Source organism: Gossypium arboreum, chromosome 12 (genome assembly GCF_025698485.1).
Source record: "Gossypium arboreum isolate Shixiya-1 chromosome 12, ASM2569848v2, whole genome shotgun sequence".
Lineage (NCBI taxonomy): Eukaryota > Viridiplantae > Streptophyta > Magnoliopsida > Malvales > Malvaceae > Gossypium > Gossypium arboreum.
In genome coordinates, this window is record NC_069081.1 from 111,210,732 (window position 1) to 111,219,273 (window position 8,542).

Below are 8,542 nucleotides of genomic sequence, written 5' to 3' on the forward strand. Positions count from 1 at the left end.
TTTATGGTGAATTTCCAAAGTTGAAACAGGGGTTCCAGAAATTGCTCTGACCCTGTTTCACTAAAACTCAGATATATCATGAAATATAATACCTTTACCTATTTTTCTTATTCCATAAGAAAATAGACATAATAAGCTTTAATTTCATATATTATTCATCTTCAAACTATGTTTATAAAATTTTAGTGATTTTTCAAAGTTACGTCATTGCTGTTACTTGAATCTGTTTTTAGGTTACTTTCACATTTTCATAATTTTCATGTGATAATCACCATTCAATCATACATATTAATAAACATGCATATCATCGGCCATTTTTATTAGCTAATCACTAGCAAGTATTTACACATCATTCATTGTTCATATTATACCAAAAGTGGCTAAGTTTCTATACATGCCATACACAAAACAAAACGTCTAATTATACCGAGTTATTTCTTTGATAGTGTGATCGGCCTCCGACGTTTCCTTCGATCCCCGAGTGGCTAGATAAGTACTATAAGAAGAAGAAAATAAAGAGATTAAGCACTAGGCTTAGTAAGCTTACAAGCAAATAAATCACAACATTCAACATAATGGATAATTATGCATAATATCATCTAACATCATAAATTTCTTTACTTCTCAATTTCTATCTTCTTCTTTATTCCCTTACCTTCTTTCTTACCTGACCTTTCCTTTTTCATAAGTATAATCTACTTTTCCTTTGCTGTTAATTCACTGTAATTTAACTCGTATCCTGACCCGTTGAACCACTCGGAATACTAAGGATACTAGGGTCGTTCCTGTCTATCAATATCCTGCCAATGCCATGTCTTTGACATGGACTTACATGAATTATTCCTGTCTCCAATGCCATATATAATATGGACTTACATGGCTCAATCCTGTCTCCAAAGCCATATTTCTAATATGGACTTACATGGCTCATTTCGTTCTGTCCTATCAACCCTAATATCCTAACATTCCTAGGGTTCAACCGGGGCTTTCTAACACTTTTCCTCTGTCACTTCACCTTAAATTCGACTTTAAATATTTTCATAACATAAATATATAAATGCTGGAAATTGACAATAATAATGTAAAATAAAAGAATATTGCATTTATTTACTGTAAACTTACCTCGATACAAAATGTGACTAAACTTTACAATTTAGTCCTTTACTTTTCTTTTCCCGATCTACTCTCGAATTTCGCTCTTCTTGATCTATAATAGCAAATTTAGCTTATTTAATATCAACATTTATCAAAACAACCCTTTACTCAAACTTTGGAAAAATTACATTTTGCCCTAAACTTTCACATATTTGCACTTTTGCCCCAAGGCTCGTAAATTAAACTTCATCCTATTTTCTTATGTTTTATGACATGCTGATCATTTTTCCTTCTATGGCAACATCAAATTCACACACTAACATGTACTTATGACTATTAGGTATTTTTACCGATTAAGCCTTTTACTCGTTTTCACTTAAAACCAAGTAGCACAAGTTGTCTAACATAATTTAAAACCTCATATTCCATCATAAAACATCAAAATACACAAATTTCACCTATGGGTATTTTTCCAAATTTGATTCCTAACTTAAATTATTGCTAGCATAAGCTTTATCGAGCTAAGGGACTTCAAAAACGTAAAGATCATTAAAAGCGGGCTTGGAATCACTTACTATGAAGCTTGAAAGTTGAATAAACCCCAGATATGGAGAGAGGTAAGGTTCTGCTGGTAACTTGAAGAAGATGATACAATTTTATCATCTTTTCACCTTTTATTAATGTTAATAACCAAATGACCAAAATGCCCTCCTTACTAAACTTTCAAAATTCCTTCCATGTCCTAATTTTGTCCATGAACTTAAAATTGGTCAAATTACCATTTAAGATCTCCTAATTAATATTCCAAAATAATTTCATACTAAAACTTCTAGAATGCAAGTTTTGCAAATTATTCGATTTAGTCCCTAACCTCAATTTAAGCACTTTATGCATAGAATTTTATCACGAAATTTTCACACAATCATGTAATCATACCATGAACCTCAAAATAATAATATATATATATATATATTTTTACCCTAAATTTGTGGTTTCAAACCACTGTTAGTTTAGGCCCTATTTCTAATGTTACATTTCTCCCCCTTTAGGATTTTCGTCCGAAAATCTTACCTGAAGAGATATGGGTACTGTTTTAGCATAGCCTTTTCGGGTTCCCATGTAGCCTCGTCTACCCCATGTCTATTCCATAGTACTTTCACAAGTACAATACTTTTGTTCCTTAATTGCTTTACCTCTCGAGCTAGAATCTTTCTGGGTTCTTCACCGTAAGTCATGTCCGGTGAATCTCAACCTCTGTTTGAGAAATCACATGTGACGGATCTGAACGATAATGACGTAGCATAGACACATGAAATACATTATGAATCTTCTCTAACTCAATCGGTAAAGCTAACCGATATGCTAATGGTCCGACTCTCTCAATCACTTCAAACGGTCCAATAAAACGTGGACTTAGTTTGCCTTTCTTGCCAAATCGAGAACTTTCTTCCACGGGATACTTTCAAAAAACTTTGTCACCAACTTGATATTCGATCTCTTTTCTTTTAAATCGCATACGACTTACGCGTCTCAAGTCGCTTTTAAACAATTTCGATAACTTTCACTTTTCTTCCGTTTCTTTAACTAGATCAACCCAGAAATCGCTTTCTTTAAGCTCATCCAATATAAAGGTGTGCGGCATTTACGTCCATACAAAGCTTCATAAGGTGCCATCTTCAAACTTGATGATAACTATTATTGTAGGCAAACTCTACCAATGGTAAGTATTTTTCCCAACTACCTTGAAATTCTAATACACAACATCTAAGCATATCTTCAAGTACTGAATAACTCTCTCTCGATGACCATCGATTACGAGGGTGAAAAGTCAGTACTAAAACTCAACCGTACCTAAAGCCTCTTGTAACTTCTTCCGAACCGTGAAGTAAATCTTGGATCTCATGCGAAATGATCGATAATGGCACTCCATGTAGTCTAACTATCTACGAAATGTATAACTCGGCCAACTTGTCAAGTGAATAATCCATACGGATTGGGATAAAATGAGCCGACTTAGTTAGTTTATCAATCACAACCCATATTGCATCTTTCTTTTTCAGTGTTAACGGCAATCCTCACAAAATCCATAGTAACTCTGTCCCATTTCCATTCCTAACTAGCACAGTTGCAATAATCACGAGGGTACCGATGTTCGACCTTTACATTGATGATCAAGCATCTAGAAACAAACTCGAAATATCTCTTTTCATTCCTACCCACCAATACAATTTCTTCAAATCATTATACATTTTTGTCTTGCTGGATGAATAGATAAAGAACTGCTATGTGCTTCTGTAAAATCTTCCGAATAAGCTCATCATTCTTTGGTACACAAATTCGTCTCTAAACATCAAACAACCATCGAACCAATCCGAAATCGATTCTATGCGACGACACATTGAACTCTTTTAGCTTGTAACTCATTATCATCTTTCGAGCTTCACAAATCTCTTCAAGAAATACCGGTTTAGCTCTAAATTCAGCTAAAATAGAACCATCATCGACATGGCTAAATTGGTATTCAAAGCTCGCAATGTAAATAAAAGTTTCTGCTTAAAGCGTCAAGAACTTCATTTGCCTTACGGGTGATAATCAATCACTAACTCATAATCTTTAAGCAATTCCAACCATCTTCTTTGCCTCAAATTCAAATCTTTTGAGTCATCAAGTATTTCAAGCTTTTATGATCGGTAAATATCCCAGCACCTTTCACCATACAAATAATGTCTCCAAATCTTCAATGCAAATACAATAGCAGCTAGCTCTAAATCATGTGTCGGATAATTTTTCTCATGTGGCTTCAATTGTCTAGAGGCATAAGCAATTACCTTTCCTTCCTGCATGAGTACACAACCGAGCCCATTCAAGGATGCATCATCAAATCACAAACTCTTTACCCGGTTCCTACTGTACTAAGATAGAGCTTAGTCAACAATGCCTTTAACTTGTCAAAACTTTGTTGGCACTTCTCAGTCCATTCAAACTTAACATCCTTCCGTAGCAGTCTCGTCAACGGGGTAGCTATCATGGAAAATCCCTCCACAAATCGTCTATAATATCCGGCAAGACCAAGAAAACTTCTAACCGATACATTTCTAGGAGGCTTCCAATCAACAATGGTTGAAATCTTACTCGTATCAACCTTAATACCTTCACCGAGACAATATGTCCAAGAAAACCAACTTCTCGTAACGAACTCACTTTTCTTTGAACTTGGCATACAACCGATTATCTCTCGAATTTGTAAAGCGTTCTCAAATGCTCGCATGCTCGGTCTCATCATGAGAATAAATCAAAATATCATCAATGAACACAACTACAAACTTATCTAAGTATGGTCTAAAATTCGGTTCATTAAGTCCATAAAATGGCAGGAGCATTAGTCAAGCCAAATGGCATCACAAGGAACTCATAATGACCATACCTAGTCCGGAAAGCGATCTTGAGACATCGACTCTTTAACTCATGGCCGATAGTATCCGGATCTCAAATCTATCTTGGAAAACACAAGAGCTCCTTCATTGATCAAACAAATCATCAATTCTAGGCAATGGATACTTGTTCTTTCTTGTTACCTTGTTAAGTTGCCGATAATCTATGCACAATCTCATCGATCCGTCTTTTTTTCACAAATAGCACTGGTGCACCCCATGGTGAACTACTGGGTCTTACAAAGCCTTTATCTGTTAATTCCTACAACTGAGCTTTCAATTCTTTCAATTTCAATAGAGCCATTCTATAAGGAGCAATAGAAATGGGCGTGGTACCGGAATCAACTCAATACCAAACTCAACTTCTCTAACAGAGGCAAACTGGTAGTTCTTCCGAAACACATCGGAAACTCACATACCACAGAACTCGATTCAATTTTCAATTCTGGATCTTTAGTGTTCAACACAAAAGCAAGATAAGCTTCATACCCTTTTCTCAAGTATTTCTGAGCGGACATAACGAAATTATAGGAAATGAACTATCGACTCTTCCGAATTAACCAAGAATTTCACCATTTTCACACTTCAACTCAATGAATTTCTTTCCACAATTCACTATCACATCATGTGTAGTCAACCAATCCATACCAAGAATCACATCAAACTCATCAAATGGCAATAGCATGAGATCGGTAGGAAAAGCAGTAGCCTCTAATCATTAAAGGACAATTTCTACATACCTTATCTACTAATACATGCTTGCCTAATGGATTCGATACTTTAATCACAAATTCAGAGATTCTATAGGCATACTTATACTAGGCATCAATTTCATACAAACATAAGAATGAGTTGAACCGGATCAATCGAGCAATGACATTAATATCATGTAGAGAAAATGTACCATAATCACATCGGGGAGGATGCCTCTTGGCGTGCACGAATAGCATAAGTCCTTGCAGGGCTCTAACATCCGGTCTCACAGTAGAATCTCTAGAGGTACCTCTCATTACTTGCTCCTACTCCGGTTGCCTCGATGATCTGTCTCTAGTAGGAGCATTTCGGATCTAGCACTCGTGTTACCTCTCGGCTAGCCACTTCGGACATTCTCGTACAAAATGATCTGGAGCACCACATTTATAGCAAACATTTTCGCCGCCCAACAAGGACCATAATGAAGTCTACCACACCGTGGACACCTCGATCTACCTGTCGACATTACCTACACTCGTAGTCGAGGTGGTCCGAGCCTTGAATCCTTAAATCTGCTACCTCTATTCGACTAGATTGCCTGCCGAAAAGCTAGATCTGGTAGAAAACTCTCGGGCCTCTTGGATGTAGCCCAAATGATCTGCTCATCTGTCTCTTCTTTGTATCTTGTGTCTCTGTCTCAACTTTGCCTTTTCTTTTAATAGCTCCTCGCCTTACAGGCTCTCTCAACTAAAATAACGAACTCTTTTATTTCTAGGACACCCACCGACATCGGATATCATCATTTAACCCATCCTCAAACCTTTTACACAGATAGCCTCTGTGGACACACATTCTTGAGCATATTCTTCGAGCACGACAAATTCACGCTCATAATCGGTCACCGTCATATTGCCTTGTTTCAATTCCAGGAATTCCTTTCTCTTCTGGTCAATAAACCTCTGACTGATGTACTTTTTACGAAATTCTTCCTGAAAGAAATCCCAAGTGACCCTCTCTTTCGGTACAAGCGATACAAGTGTCTTCCACCAAGAGTAGGTCGAGTCTCTAAAAGTGATACTACACATTTCATACATTCCTCGGTGTACAAGATAATTCGTCAAAGACTCTGATAGTATTTTCTAACCAAAATTCTGCTCTTTCTGCATCATCATCTTTTGTTGCTCGGAACTCTTCTGCCCCTTGTTTCCTGATTCTATCAACTGGTGGTTTTTCTCTTACCACTGCACTGTGGATCGGGGAAGCTTGAGCTACATGGGTAGCCCGAGAATCATGAGGGGTGGAGGTCTAGCTGCGGGATTCGCATTGCGACGAACTCGGCAAATAAATCATTCAAAGCTCGGAAGAGAGCTTCTCGAGTCACTCCTCCACGATCAACTATTACTGGCCTATTCTCGGATGGCGCTGCCCTTACGTGGAAGCAGCGCATTACTTTCTACATCATCATCACGGCTGCTTGGGATCCATTACTATAAAACAAAATATTTAAAAAAATCGCCGTGAGTCGTCACACTATCAAAATACAAGTATGGCATGTATAGCTAGACTTTTCTCACACTAACTGCTCCGAGAACTGACTAAACCTGCTCGATACCAATAAATGTAACACTCCTTACCCGAGACTGTTTCGAGAATCGAGCACGAGGCATTACTAAACTTATTCTATCCCTTAAATAGGTTTAAATTGTTTATTTAAGCATTTGAATGTGCTGCCATTCTGCGTCGTGAGTCGCCTAAAATTCATATCTTGAGTTCAAACTCGAAATTAAGATCCGTAAATTTTCCTGAAACTAGACTCATATATATATCTACTAATTTTTTCATAGATTTTTGACTTGGCCAATTAGTACAGTTTATTAGTTAAAATTTCCCCTGTTTCAAAACTCGACTGCACTAACCTCTTGTTACTACGAACCATGTTTCTTCCCGTACAAAATTCATATCACTAAGCCGTTTATTTCTCTTAAAACTAGACTCAACAAGGATTATAACCATATAAAGTATACCTTCTAATTAGTTTTGTAAAATTTATGGTGAATTTCAAAGTTGAAACAGGGGTTCCAGAAATTGCTCGACCTGTTTCACTAAAACTCAGATATATCATGAAATATAATACCTTTACCTATTTTTCTTATTCCATAAGAAAATAGACATAATAAGCTTTAATTTCATATATTATTCATCTTCAAACTATGTTTATAAAATTTTTAGTGATTTTTCAAAGTTACGTCATTGCTGTTACTTGAATCTGTTTTTAGGTTACTTTCACATTTTTCATAATTTTCATGTGATAATCACCATTCAATCATACATATTAATAAACATGCATATCATCGGCCATTTTATTAGCTAATCACTAGCAAGTATTTACACATCATTCATTGTTCATATTATACCAAAAGTGGCTAAGTTTCTATACATGCCATACACAAAACAAAACGTCTAATTATACCGAGTTATTTCTTTGATAGTGTGATCGGCCTCCGACGTTTCCTTCGATCCCCGAGTGGCTAGATAAGTACTATAAGAAGAAGAAAATAAAGAGATTAAGCACTAGGCTTAGTAAGCTTACAAGCAAATAAATCACAACATTCAACATAATGGATAATTATGCATAATATCATCTAACATCATAAATTTCTTTACTTCTCAATTTCTATCTTCTTCTTTATTCCCTTACCTTCTTTCTTACGACCTTTCCTTTTCATAAGTATAATCTACTTTTCCTTTGCTGTTAATTTACTGTAATTTAACTCGTATCCTGACCCGTTGAACCACTCGGAATACTAAGGATACTAGGGTCGCTTCTGTCTATCAATATCTCGCCAATGCCATGTCTTTGACATGGACTTACATGAATTATTCTGTCTCCAATGCCATATATAATATGGACTTACATGGCTCAATCCTGTCTCCAAAGCCATATTTCTAATATGGACTTACATGGCTCATTTCGTTACGTCTGTCAACCCTAATATCCTAACATTCCTAGGGTTCAACCGGCTTTCTAACACTTTTCCTCTGTCACTTCACCTTAAATTGACTTTAAATATTTTCATAACATAAATATATAAATGCTGGAAATTGACAATAATAATGTAAAATAAAAGAATATTGCATTTATTTCTGTAAACTTACCTCGATACAAAATGTGACTAAACTTTACAATTTAGTCCTTTACTTTTCTTTTCCCGATCTACTCTCGAATTTCGCTCTTCTTGATCTATAATAGCAAATTTAGCTTATTTAATATCAACATTTATCAAAACAACCCTTTACTCAAACTTTGGAAAAATTACATTTTG

The 8,542-nt window shown here is 35.9% G+C and overlaps 1 long non-coding RNA gene across 1 annotated transcript; it reads right to left on the reverse strand.

Annotated features, from left to right (window-relative positions):
* Positions 1 to 699: 699 nt before the first annotated feature.
* LOC128285646 (uncharacterized) lies at positions 700 to 7,929 on the reverse strand. Its single transcript, XR_008276162.1, has 2 exons — positions 7,810 to 7,929; positions 700 to 1,122 (listed from the first exon to the last, which is right to left on the reverse strand). It is a non-coding gene; the product is annotated as an uncharacterized LOC128285646 (long non-coding RNA).
* Between the last annotated feature and the right edge of the window lie 613 nt (positions 7,930 to 8,542).